The sequence below is a fragment of the Phyllobates terribilis genome, unplaced genomic scaffold (assembly GCF_046119375.1).
Source record: "Phyllobates terribilis strain yellow unplaced genomic scaffold, ASM4611937v1 Scaffold_7__3_contigs__length_470593459, whole genome shotgun sequence".
In the NCBI taxonomy this organism is placed as follows: domain Eukaryota; kingdom Metazoa; phylum Chordata; class Amphibia; order Anura; family Dendrobatidae; genus Phyllobates; species Phyllobates terribilis.
In genome coordinates, this window is record NW_027362767.1 from 380,512,193 (window position 1) to 380,526,838 (window position 14,646).

General features: G+C 46.1%; 1 protein-coding gene across 2 annotated transcripts in view; it reads right to left on the bottom strand.

Annotated features, from left to right (window-relative positions):
* The window catches only part of LOC141154894 (leucine-rich repeat and fibronectin type III domain-containing protein 1-like protein), a 755,880-nt gene that overhangs the window by 680,325 nt on the left and 60,909 nt on the right, over window positions 1-14,646 (bottom strand). The window lies entirely within an intron of this gene.

Here is a 14,646-nt window from a genome sequence, read left to right on the forward strand (position 1 = left end):
AAATTGGTACATAGTTTATGGTAAATATGTTTTAAGATATACCTATAGACCACGTATATATCCTTCTGATTATATATACACTGCTGTGTGTACTATATAGCAATTATACTCATGCGCCTTGGACACCGTCTGTATGTTTTTATTTTGAGTGTCTGTCTTGCTGTGTACGCTCTCTCCAAACATTTTGTTGATATGTATTTAATAAAGATTTCTACTGCTTTATGACCAGTATTTTCCTGTGTAGCTCCCCCTATTTTGTCTATTCAGGACAATTGGTCGTCCTTAATATTAGTCCTCGGGCAAGCAATATTACTGATATGTTCTATTTAGATGTTATACTCCTATTTAACTGTATATATATATGTTTTTGCTTACATTGGTCCAATAGTCATTCTACTGATGTTATTCATGCGTTGTGTTCTGCTCATGTTAGTAATTTGCTTATAACCTCCATCAGTGGATGGTTGTTTAAGATACCTTGTTTTCTTTGTACTATGCATGTGTTGTTATGTTTTTCATGTTTTAATTATTTATCAATAAATATGTATTTTTTACTGGAAACATTTTGCTCCATTTATTAAGACTGCGGTGGCTCTCAGTCTTGTTTTGGTTTGTTGATGACATGGCTGCTGTTCGTTATTTTGGTACTTTTGCGCCGCAGCTCACTGGAAGAGCTCACAGATCCAGAAAAATGTGCATATCGTTCCTTAGCTAGCCCCTCTGCTAAAAATGTGGGTCCCATCATTATCGGAATTATAGAACTTCCAATATTCCATATTTCGTGCCAGTGCCTACGAGACTGGTGAGCAAAAGGAGTTTGCAAATGAGGATGACCCTGCTATTGTACGGAGTGTGATAGAATTTCTTTGAAGCTTAATGAGCGGTTTCCTCTTTATCCAGGTGTCTACTCATCACAGGCCTGTTCTACTAGGGGCTACATTCGTATGGTAATGAGTTTGTCACATGTGGCCTGTACTGCTATTTTCATGGCAACAGCTCCCTAGATTGTGAGCTCTTCTACTCTGACAGATGGTAAATAGGGGATGGGGAAAAAGGGTTTGAGAGGGAGAGAGAAATTCTTAATATTTTCTGTGACATACATCTGATTGAAATCTATACATCAGCACGGGTGCTATTGGATTGTGCGGGGCCATAATTGAATATAATTGAAGTCTATAGGCAGATGCTTTGCAGAGCACAGCTCATAATAAAGAGAAGAAGCCGCTAGACTGGTCCAGTCGATCATTCCCCAAGGGAAGGCGGAGGGGCGACTCGCTCCTTAATAATCATTATTCTTACCTGGGTAAAATAGAGTTTATTTTTTAGTCATTACTTAATTCACCCAGGGACCTGTATAATATTACATTTTGGGATCTCTTCTTGTGATGGTGATGAGTCAGGACATCTAATAATTTCGCACACAGTTCTCTCTTGACTTGGCTGAGGTACCATCCTGAGTTCCATTATTATTATGTACAGTCCTTTTCTTTATATTTCACATATTTATCTACTATGCTTATTGATCTGTGTGCTATTATTTTAATCTAGTGCATTTGGTTGACTGTAAGAGCAGAATCATCCTTATAATTGTATTAAGCATTTTAGATATAGCTCCAACATAATGTATAGCTCTGTACAGAGAAATCATTGGCCTAAAAACTAATAGGAAGGCTAACAAAGGCAAATACCTGCTTGTTCTACACGGCGCAGGCTCAGAACGGTCACCCACTGCTCCTGTTGGCGATTCAGCTGTTCCACGTCAACTGTCCAGCTCTTCCACTGCTTCGCTGTTCTGTCGAAGGGGTGTGACTGTGACTGATTGACTGCTGCCTCCCTGCAGTTAGGCAGCAGGGAGCTGGCTGTCAATCAGCATGACATCGGCAGTCACGCCCCGTCAACAGAGCAGAGCAAAAGAGAAGCTGCTGCTCTTTCGACGTGATGTCAGTGGAAGCTGCAGAATTGTCGGCAGGAGCGGTCTGTGACCGCTCTGTGGCGGCAGAGATCGGAGCCGGACATAGCATGCATGTAGTTAGCAACTACCTGCCTGTTAGTTCTTAGGCCCAGAGTAAAAAAAAGAAATAAATACTGTAGTCCTCCTCATCTCTACTTATCACCGATTAACATTGATGGGATATCCTCATTGTAAGCCATTATTGTTACAATCCCGGAGAATCAACAGATTTTTAAAACAAAATGTACTAATTAAAAAATAATCATAACAGAACCTGATGGGACCCTATTATAAGTCAAAGGGTTCGGTTGAGCAACCGTGGTGTCCATCATAGGATTGATCCAGCAGCTCGTTGTGGCTTTTATTATGAACGGAAGCCATAATTGGAGAGAAAACACATCTAATATTGCCATTGTAAAGGTACTGGCATACTTGGCGGAGGCTCTAGCTCAAGCCAGTAGTCTCTGGTTTTAACAGTAACTATTTTAATTAAAAGGTATGTGTCCTCAGAAATTGACCTATAGTTTTATGGTAAATATGGTATATATTTTTTTTAATATTATAGTCATTTTTTTTTAAAAACAAATTCAATACCACTATCTATATTTAAAAAAAAAAATCAAAAATCTTGCAGCTTTCACTCTGGCCAATAAGCTTAATATTGTGCCAATACTTCGTTTTCGCTAAAGATGATTTTTCAGCAGTCTCAGGATCACCACAGACAGGATTATAATGAATGCCAACACTTCTATATTTACTAGATAATACAGGATCCTCCTCTATTCACAATAAGCAATGGTCACAGATCACCTCCTCCCCTCCCTGCACAATGACCTCTGCACAGGTTACAGAGCATGTCCACAATGCTCTCCCAAAGCAGAGTCTACGGCGCTCTATGGTCCCTGTAGCTGCTGTAACGAACCACTCTAAAGGTCACGGCCCCACTATCAGTATTCGGTTAGTATTTTTTCTCAGGAGTGGGAGCCAACCAGGAGTGGGTGATAAATGCAGAATTGGTGACTTGTTTCTATTATATCTTTTTTCTCATTGTTTTTCACCTGGTTTTGGTACCATGGTTGTACCTAAAAACTACACCCTACATAAAGTTCTGACCCTGATCCACAGGACAAGTCTTATCTCTGCCTAGAGTTGATCCATATCTGGCATTTAATTGTTATTCACAAATATTCCTCCTTCCAAATATCATGCAAAATTTTCTTCGAGAAAACAAACAAGTGGCCAAAAATATATTTTTTTCTGTAAAACTCATACATCTGCGAACGGAAGTGAAGGAGAAAGGCATTACTCTTACTCTCGCATCGCACTCTCTTATTACTTGCTCTAGGCTCCTAAGTGAGGAAAGTGAATAAGGATATATTGACTAAAATCTGTGGGTGTCAGAGTAAATTTTGTTAGAAATAGCTGCACAAATTCTCAGTATTGGAAGAGGAAACATAATAAGCAGGTTTAGATTTTCACAGCAAAGGATTGGATATTAAAATTCCACCACGGCACCAATTTCTATATTCGCCCACTATCCTTTATGTTTAAAACTAAACTCCAGAAAATGCAAAATCAACTATCACACATGTGCCAACTGGCCCAAATTGCCAGGAAAGTCCCAGTTTTTTTTTATCATGGCAAATTTGCGGATTCTGGACCAAAAGATATGGTGGTTTACACAAACCCCACCCAGGAATGGTTGGTTCCGTAGGGGTTGGGATGGAGCCAGGGGCAGGACTACTTTTGTTGGTAGCAATGTATCACAAGGTGTTTATAAGTCTGCACACGGTATGTGTTTGATATTACAGTATGGTTTCTACATAGCAATAAGTAACTAATCTAAAAAGTATATAAAAGACTGGCACCAGGCACAGGCGGAACATGAAGCACATTGGCACCAAACACCATGGCCTGAGTGCAAAGCTACTGCTACACTTCCTAACTTTCCCATGGGAACACTACATTTTTGTATGTTTTCCAATTACTCTGTCCTTTAAAAACTAAGGATCGGTCATAGCTCTATCTGATCCTGCTCCAGTGAGCTCTGCTTCTGTTGGCAGGCACCGCTGTATTCACTCTTCGGGTGACTAATGAGACATCATAGCTAATAACTCTGTGCGGCGCATCCATAGATGGTAGTGTGGTTAGAACTAGTGGTGCCACCCAGCCAGACAGAATAGCTGTGTGTGCTGTCCAGCAGCTCAGCAGGTGTTAGCAGTTCCATGTTTTGGCTAATAATGTAGCACCACACCCTACTTAAACTCCTAGGGAGGTGTTCAGATATTGTGCTTGGATTTCTTACTGTGTTCTGGGCTATTTCTTCTTGTATTTAACCATAATCTTGACCCGGCTTGTTTTTTGACTATGTGATTTCTTTCCCCAATTCTGGCCTTAGGCTGTCTGACCATGCTTTTGTCCCCGGCAAATTCCTTAAATTACATTTTTGCCTTTTGATTCCGACCTTGTATTTGTCCTCCAGTTCAAGATCCAACTAGTCTAACTGTCTTTGTCTTAGACTCGCTCCTCCAGTTAGCAGTTAATCCAAGGAGAGGGGTACTTAAAAAGAATCTGTCACCAGACTTTTGCTACCTAATCTGACAGCAGCATGACGTAGGGGCAGAGACCCTGATTCCAGCGATGTGTCACTTACTGGGATGCTTAGTGTTGTTTTGTCAGCAGGAGATTATCATTAGACCAGTAAACCTGCTGCTGCACAAATCCCGACAGAAGTTTAAGCCTGCTCCTGACTGGAGTACATTTCTAGCAGTGGCACACGCCAATTGAGCGATGCACCAAATTAAGTTAGGGGTAAGATGCACCAATGACTACACTCTTCATCAAGACTGGTGCCAATCTTGATGAATTGGGGCTATGAACTTTTCAGTGGCAGTACCCACTCACAATGCAGTTATGAGACACTTGGATGATGGACACCTATTGAAATAATCCCTTTGTGACTCCACCAAAGCCACCAAAAGATTCTGGTCGAGTACCCAACCAGCTGACCCATCCCCAACCCTCTTCCCATTTTCTTTCCATCCTCTCTTACTCTATATGTACTTTTTATAGTTCTAGCACTAGATAGCCTCCACTATACCATAGAAACCCATATTCATACACTTTTTACTTCCTTCTATTTTCATCTAGTAACAGCAGAAATTACAGTAATAATTCTAGACTGCATTTTCCAATAGTCTTAGACAATATGTCCTCGAAGGAACCGGTCACTTTGACATTGCTTGGATTAATGAAGTCAGTTCACTGACTTGTGAAACAGATCTAATCTCTCTGGGATTTCCATCTTTACGTCAAAATGCTTCTCTACTCATTGCATGACCGTTTCATCTCTGGAAAACTCTGTAATATGTTATGAGAAAGAAACTGTTGGATGCAAATACCTGCTTCCTTCTGGGACAGCAGCAGTTGCAAATATGGCCAGCTTTAGCCATGCGCGAGTGATGCCATTATATAAGGTGCACATGGGCACTGAAGGCAGTGGCACTTATAGGGGCAATAAATGGCAAAAATTGACCAGTTGCCATTTATTGCGCATTTAGTGCCCAATTTCTGCACAATATTCATAAATTTCCAGTTTGGAGTCTTTTTGCTCAGTGTCCACTTTTTGACCAATTTCCCTTTTATTGCCTTTATACAGTAGTAAATGGGCACCAAGAAGACAATGGAGCTAAATGGGCGCCAATTGGCACTAAGTAGATACAGAAGAGCAATAATTGGGCAGTGAATGGTCTCAATGGGTTTAGCGCTCATATGCAATTCATTAATCGTGTTTTGGAAATTCTCATAGAATTGAATGGTTGGAGATATGGCAGATCTCCATTCATGGAGGTGTAGCACCCTGAGGATTCGGCTGCTACAGGGGTATTGCACCTCAACCCAGAGGTGTGATATTCCACTCCCGAGTAAGGAAGGAGTGTGGAACTGAGCTCGGTAGGCTGCATGCACTACACACATCCCATTTCCGAGGAGCAGACCGACGGTACTCCCACTTAGAAATGTGCAGGTACGACCGAGTCTGTTCCTGGCTGGAGTGGGAGGGGGGTGGTACATCCCAAGTAGTGTAGGGGCAGATAGGGGGAGCAGCCTGGGTAAAGATAGGAGCTCATTGGGTGCTGGTCACCTGAGCTCACACATAGAGGGTGTATATAAGGTGGGCACCAACTAAGAACAGGGTCAGTTGCAGAGAGAAAGTCAGCGAGCAGAGGAGAAGAGAGACCCAGAGTGAGAGAGGAGAAAGAGAGACCCAGAGGGGGAAACAGAAGAAAAGGACTCCAAGACCCCAAACTAAATCCCCGGGTGAAGAGTCGGCACAGGGTACCGGAACCCAAACTGGTGGGGGCAAAAACACTCCCCAGCCAGAGACCGGAGACCGTGGGCAGCGTTTGCCACGGTCACCCACCACATCCACCACGAAGGCATACCACGTGGAGGGTCAGGGAACCCAAGGCCAAGGGTCTCCCAACAGAAGGCCCGAGGGAGCTGGACCTGGGTGGATCAATAGTGGGGACGGCCAGAGAAAGGACAGAAGGAGAGCTCAGGGTCACGCTCCGGACTTATTTGGGAGTTGGCTGGATCCAGAACCTGGTGGACGCAGCACGGCTCGGGAGGTCACTCGAAGCTGGAGTGACCGGAACATCAGCAGTGAGTAAACATCCTAAACTGCATAACCCGACTCTGTCTCTGATTGCCGTCTACACTGCATCACCACAACTCCCATCCTCTGCACCTGATCCCCTGAGGCTATACCCCACCCGTTGGGGGTTATACCATCAATAGCTGCACCAACACCATCAGCCTCAGCGGACCCTGCTGCAGCGGCGGCCATAGTGACCGCAATACAACGGGTGGCGTAGTCGACATTAAGAACTTATTAACATCTGTAGGACTGCCACATACAACTGAGTTTGACACCCTGGGCACGGACCGGGTCACAGCGACTCGGAAGACTACAACCCCCATCTGATCCGGCTCCGGATATTCCCCCTAAAGAATATGGCCCAGGGGGCGCGTCAACTTTGGCGTAGTCGGCAGGATTGCGTGCCCGCAACACCCGGGCACTGCGTGCCTGAAGGAAAGTGCAAGTTTACCTCAAGAAGAAGTCTCCTGCCGGTTCCGGAGGGTCCCCGCCATCGGACCCCATCACCAGTCGATTCCAGCCGGTTGTCCGCCATTAACAGCGTTTTCCCGCCATCTGCAGTTTCCCGCCACTGGGAAGCGATTCCCGCCATTTCCAAAGGTTTCCCGCCTTGGAAGAGCGGACGCCATTATGGGCGTGCCAGAGGGTGGCGAGAGGCCACCTCCCATCGTGGGCCAGGACCGAAAATGGCGCCAAAAGTGGAAACCGCCCCCACCAACAGAGACTGTGATGCTAGAGGTGTCGGTCAGCGTGAAAGAACCGCCCCTGGAGCTGACAATCACCAAGTGGCCCCGGGACCGCCCTCGAAGTGGGAGGAGACGAAAGAAAAGAACGAAGATGGGTGCCGCCTGGAGCAGTCTGGAGCGAGCGCACCCGGAGGCAGGAAGCCTGGAGAAGAGTAGCAGAGAAGCTCACCCGGAGATGGCGAGAGAGCAGAGCAGCACCGGCCCGCTGGCCAGGAGCCTGCTGGAAGAAGAGCAGAGCAGCACCGACCCGTTGGTCAGGAGCCTGCTGGAAACCACGACCCCACTAGGCCTAGTGGAGGTCCTGGCACAACTCCCCCGAGACCGGGAGTGTGCACAGACTGCCCTGGAGGGCCTCGCACGGAGGATGGCCCGGGTACAGCGAGAGACATTGGCGGAGTGGAGCCGAGAGATGGCCCAGCAAACCAAGACCCGGAGCACGCCAGCCAAGATGAGGAGACAGACCGCCTCTGAGGACGGCGCGGGAGGACCCAAGGCCGGAGACGGCGCCGAGAAGGGAGCCGAACGCATGGAGGCAGGTAAAGGGGACGTCTATACCCCAAACCAGGACACCGCTTACCTGCCCCAGCTCCCCGTCGCAGAGCCCGAAAGTCCCCCTGCTGTGCCCGAAAACGCCATGTCACCGACGCAGACTAGGCCCCAACCGGAAGCCGCCGCCGCGACCCCTGTGACGCCATGCGCACCGACCCCGAGCGTGGCAAAACAGGAAGTGACACCAGCCTGGTCGCAGGGCCTAGAATTCCCGGGCGTCGCAGCACCAACAGCGCCCCCTACCTCCGCGGAGCCTCCGGCCTGGCCGCAAGGCCAGGTAGCCCAGGGCGCCGCCGTCCTAACGGTGCCCTTCACCTTCCAGGTGCCTCAGGCCTGGCCGCAAGGCCTGGGCAACCCGGGCGCCACCACCACCGCGCCCGCACCCGTAAAACCAAGGGTGCCGCGTCTGGGAGAGGACTTGTTTGCCCAGCACACGTGGCCGGACGGGCAGCCTTTCATCTGGCCCCAGAGATATTATGAACTGGAGCACCAGAGGAGAGTTGGGGTCATGTGTGCACCCCTGATTCCGGCTCCGAAGCCCGTGATAAGGATCTCGCCCCCGCTTGAAGAGACCCAATTTGAGTGGGACCCCACCGGAGAAGACCTAATGGGGTTCACTCAGGAAACCAGGGCAGCTGCAGCGGAGCGTGCTGAGTGTTGCCGACAGCAGCTCGAGGAGTTTGCGAGGGAGCGGAGAGAGAGGCGGGTCCGGGAACAACAGGCCCAAATAAGGAGCGCCGAGCAGAAGAGCCGAACCAGGAGGGATCCCCGTGCAGCGCACAGTCCCCGCACCACCGGGACTGTAATTAAGTTCAATATGCAGCATGGGTGGGGCTTCATCAGAGACCACAACACCCCCGGCGACGTCTTTGTCACGCGCAGAGATGTGGAGTCCCATCTGCCGGAGGGGCACAGAGGTCGTGACCTTTATATCGGGGACGAGGTCACCTTTACCCGGCACAAGTGTGCCAAAGGACCTTACGCCCTCCATGTGCATCGCCTGACAGAGGAGGAGCTGCGATGTGAGGAGGAAGAGCAAGAGGATCCGGACGGGTCTGAAGCTGAGATCCCCAAAGAAGGAGCAGGAGGAAGACGCTGTTGAGTACAGCGGAGCAGGTGCTGTAAATAGTTACCCGATCGGGGTATAAAGAAACTGTTACTGCAAATATAGTCCCCGTTGGGACCAGCTGATGTGAACTGTTCACCCGTTTACCCTTGATCCCACAGGCTGAGGACTGTGAGCAGCCATTCCCTTTCCCTCCTTACCTGGCCGAGGACTGAGAGCGGCCATACCCTTGTACATAGTTGCGCTTCCTAAAGCGCCCCCTACCGGTTTTATAGGAAAACCATTTTTCTAGAAAGACTGTCGCACTGTACCCGGTCACACGTTGCACAGTGACCGGAGGAGGAGCCAGAGGCGACGAGACAGTTTTATATATATAATGTTTTATATATTTTATATGTTTATGAAAAATTTTGCATGTTATGTGATGTTTTTGTCTTACAGCCCGAGGACGTGCTGTGATTTACCAGGGGGGAATGTAGCACCCTGAGGATTCGGCTGCTACAGGGGTATTGCACCTCAACCCAGAGGTGTGATATTCCACTCCCGAGTAAGGAAGGAGTGTGGAACTGAGCTCGGTAGGCTGCATGCACTACACACATCCCATTTCCGAGGAGCAGACCGACGGTACTCCCACTTAGAAATGTGCAGGTACGACCGAGTCTGTTCCTGGCTGGAGTGGGAGGGGGGTGGTACATCCCAAGTAGTGTAGGGGCAGATAGGGGGAGCAGCCTGGGTAAAGATAGGAGCTCATTGGGTGCTGGTCACCTGAGCTCACACATAGAGGGTGTATATAAGGTGGGCACCAACTAAGAACAGGGTCAGTTGCAGAGAGAAAGTCAGCGAGCAGAGGAGAAGAGAGACCCAGAGTGAGAGAGGAGAAAGAGAGACCCAGAGGGGGAAACAGAAGAAAAGGACTCCAAGACCCCAAACTAAATCCCCGGGTGAAGAGTCGGCACAGGGTACCGGAACCCAAACTGGTGGGGGCAAAAACACTCCCCAGCCAGAGACCGGAGACCGTGGGCAGCGTTTGCCACGGTCACCCACCACATCCACCACGAAGGCATACCACGTGGAGGGTCAGGGAACCCAAGGCCAAGGGTCTCCCAACAGAAGGCCCGAGGGAGCTGGACCTGGGTGGATCAATAGTGGGGACGGCCAGAGAAAGGACAGAAGGAGAGCTCAGGGTCACGCTCCGGACTTATTTGGGAGTTGGCTGGATCCAGAACCTGGTGGACGCAGCACGGCTCGGGAGGTCACTCGAAGCTGGAGTGACCGGAACATCAGCAGTGAGTAAACATCCTAAACTGCATAACCCGACTCTGTCTCTGATTGCCGTCTACACTGCATCACCACAACTCCCATCCTCTGCACCTGATCCCCTGAGGCTATACCCCACCCGTTGGGGGTTATACCATCAATAGCTGCACCAACACCATCAGCCTCAGCGGACCCTGCTGCAGCGGCGGCCATAGTGACCGCAATACAACAGGTGGCGTAGTCGACATTAAGAACTTATTAACATCTGTAGGACTGCCACATACAACTGAGTTTGACACCCTGGGCACGGACCGGGTCACAGCGACTCGGAAGACTACAACCCCCATCTGATCCGGCTCCGGATATTCCCCCTAAAGAATATGGCCCAGGGGGCGCGTCAGAGGCAGGGGCAATGCTTCATCATACGGCATGGAGGCTCAGCATATAGATTAGACCCAGACTTGTGAGATCTATAAGAAAATTATTAGAATACAGTAGTTTTATGTGGGTTTTATTTTTTGCTTTTTTTCAGACATTTTTTGCCAATTTAATGCAAAAAAATTCTGCATCCAGATTTCCCATGTTATTCTACAGACCTAGATTTGATAGCTTTTTTTTTACTTCCAGTACTTTTTTTATATGGCAGAATGGCTTTTATTTTTTCAGGCATTTTCCGATTACATTTTAATATAGGAAAATATAATAATATATAATAATATACAACGAAATATAATAATACCAAAAAAAAAAGTGTTTAAAAAGTTGAGTGACCAAAAAAAATCGTCAACTTAAGAAAACTCATGAATTTAAAGTTGTTTTTTTCCTTTTACAAAGCCAAAAATAACATAAAAAAACTTTGTGTGCAAGAAGCCTAGATCAATTTTCCTACAATAAAAAGAATAGCCTCCTTCCCGTGTATCTTGAAGAAAGCGTGTCTAAAGAAAAAAAAAATGAGATGGGGGCACCAAAGGGCAATTTTGCACAGTACATCATTCGGAAATGCCAAAGTTCTCTGTTCGGTACTTTAAGATTTCGTTGCATTTTTTTTTAAATCTGTCTGCAGAATAAGTTGACATTCCTTATTAGCTGTTGGTGAATCATGCTGAGATTTGTAGTTCCATTTAACATGTTTCTTAGTGCCAAATTTATAATGCTCCTAGCAAAAAAAAAGCCGAGTCCAGCGTGGAAGCCGATATAAATCTGGTAAATTTCCAACGTCTAATAACATTTACTGTGATGTCCGCAATAACCATTTATTTATTCTGTAGGAACATAAAATGGGACGGCGGGGCCAAGCTGTCCTGAATAAAGGATGTTCTCATATCTGGCAATTTAAAGTGATCTACACCGGAGGTCTGATGGTGCAGTACCGTGTGATGACCACATGACGTCACTGTGCTTTATGCTGAAGGTTGTGTTTTTTTTTTCTCCACCAGAGCCATCCTCATGGGGGTTCCACCACATAGACCTTAATGGAGATCATGTGGTGCTTAAAGGGATTCTCCAACTTCTCGTGAAACTTCTAATAAAATTTCCACTGCCTATTTCTCTTCTTGTATCTAAGGGATCTAAAATGGACAACTGGATAATAGGAAGTCTTAAATTAATATTCAACAAAATCATTGTTTTGCCAACAGTTCTGAAGGGGTTTAAGTCCTGCTCCCCAAATTTCTACCACACCCATACTATGCCCCCAGTCCAAAATGGAATGCCCACTTTTGGGAGGAGTTTACAGAAGCCCCACCCACAAGTGCTGTAAAATGAGAAGTTGCCATGCTGCAGACAGTGTGTGCGGATCCCTCGCAAAGGATTGTGGAGCAATAGAACCTTATAAAGTAACCATCACTTTCATTTTTATTTCATAAATCAATAATCCGCATGAAAATAAGAAACTTCGTAATAGATCTTATCAGAGAAATCTGCTTCTTTCTCCTCCTGAACTGATTTTTCATTCTGAATTCAGGGGTAAAATCTGTGTTCAGTGAAGAGAGATTTTCCCATTATTGAGATAGGAAATGACAGTTGGTGCTTTTAAAATTCTATGGAGGAAGGAGGAGCTAGAGGCCGAAACAACATTCTGCTGCAAGTTCTCCTGAAACGATAGTTACAGTTCTCCATAGAACTTCATCAGCAGCAGCTGTCATCTTCTGTCTCAATAATAAGAATATCTGTATTCAGTGAACACACATTTTCCATTACTGAGATAGGAGATGGCAGTTGGTGATTTAAAAATTTGATTGCCAAGGGGAGGAGCTAGAAGCCGACATGACATTCTGCTGCAAGTGCATCTGAAACGACAGTTACTGTTCCCCGTAGAACTTTATAAGAACCAACTGTTATCTCCTATCTCAGCCATAGGAAAATCTATATTCACTGAAAGCTGATTTTTCCTGTGAATTGAGAACGAATGATCAATTTTGACAGTGGATTTCTCTGATAAGATATATTCCAAAGTCTTGTGTATTATTGGTTTATGAAAATAAAAAGATGATATTAAGTTATAGAATTTGTCATGACACCATTTCTACTCAATCTTGCACAATGCAGGAAAAAAATATGTATTTAGGTGATTTTTTTTTTTACATTTTATTAATATAGGAGCCTATAAGTGTTGAATGGCTGACAGATGGCATCCAGCAGAGCAACTAAGTAGATCAAAAGGATGCAAATGAGTGTTTTTTTTGTATTTGTCCAACACTGCCAGTTATGTACATGCACGCTCAGTTTGGCTGATTGTGCATATGTTTTCAAAGGTTGGAGGGGAATCATCTGTTGACAGACATACTGTATCTAATGTTGGTTTATCTTCCTGGGCCAAACGTTGAAATTCAACATGCTGGATCCTTCTTTCCTCCAACATCATCTGTTAGGGAAGAATATTGAGGCCTCCATAACACATAGGGTAGACATAATAAACACCTGTTCTAATATGTATAGCAAATTTGCTAACAGTTTTGGATTTTCAGGGAAAGTCCAGATTTTTTAGGAAAAAAATGTAAGGATGGCCCAATCTTGAAAAGGGGCACTGTTTTTACAAACCTCACCCGCAAATGTGGCATTGTTTTTACAAACCTCACCCACAAATGACAAGTCCACAGTGAGGTTGGGGGGAATTCCAGGCGGGAACAGGGACAGGGTTGTTAACATCAATGTATGTAAATATGGCAAGGGGTACATCATACTAAACTACTTGCTTAGCTTTATACACCCTCTGTGAGTCACTGATGGCTCTATGGAAGTGGCCAGGAGATAATGTATTAACTCAAAATAAATATTTGTGTTTTTCACCCTGATGGCTTTTTCCAAGTGTGTTCCTATTCCAAATATTCCTGTGGTCCAAATATTACCAGGTTGCTTTCTTAAAATAACAGTTTAAGATTTCTAAATCTCAGCAGTAAATTTGCAGTTCCCACCACGACAGTGATATAACAATGGTAACATTATAGGACGGCACTTTAAGCAAAAATATTGATGATAAGGGGAGATGAGAATAGAAGAGCTGCCATCACAGTCGCTGCCGGAGGCTGTAGACCGACTAGAAACGTTCCTGAGCGTATATACAGTATATATATGAAAAAAGATAATTCCCTTCCTCTTCTGATCTGTCAGAGTCCCCAGCCATTATTTCCTCCAAGCTGAAATGGTAATTATTTTCTTCATCCATCCTCTATTCTGGGACACAAAGATAAGGTGATAATCTCTCTGGAGGCCGTCATGTTTGTGATCCGTGGTGTTCAGAGATGCTGATTGCATACACCTGGACACACCAGAATGTATACTCCTCCTATAAAATGTAATATGAGTGATAGATGGGTGCACAGATAGATCCCCTCCTGATTAAAGGTCTTGTGGTGAAATTTATCTATTGGTATTTTGTGCAAAAATTGTGATAAAATGTGATATTCATATAGCATGTACCTATCAATCTCTCTGCATGTCCCCCATCCTGGTATATATGTCCATCATCCTGGTGTATATGTCCCTCGTCCTGGGCCCATCCCGGTATACATGTCCCTCATCCTGGGCATATCCTGGTATACAGGTCCCCCATCCTAGGCCCATCCTGGTATACATGTCCCCCATCCTGGGCCCATCCTGGTATACATGTCCCCCATCCTGGGCCCATCCTGGTATACATGTCCCCCATCTTGGAATACATGTCCCCCATCCTAGGCCCATCCTGGTATACATGTCCCCCATCCTGGGCTCATCCTGGTATACATGTCCCCCATCCTAGGCCCATCCTGGTATACATGTCGCCCATCCTGGTATACATGTACTCGGTGGGTCTCTGCACCGCAATGCATTTCACCTGACTGTGTGTCCTCGGACACACATCCAGCTATAATATGTGCTGGCTGCGGCGGGCCCCCTCTCTGGGACGGTCTCAGTCGCGGTCACACTCTCTGCGACCGCAGTG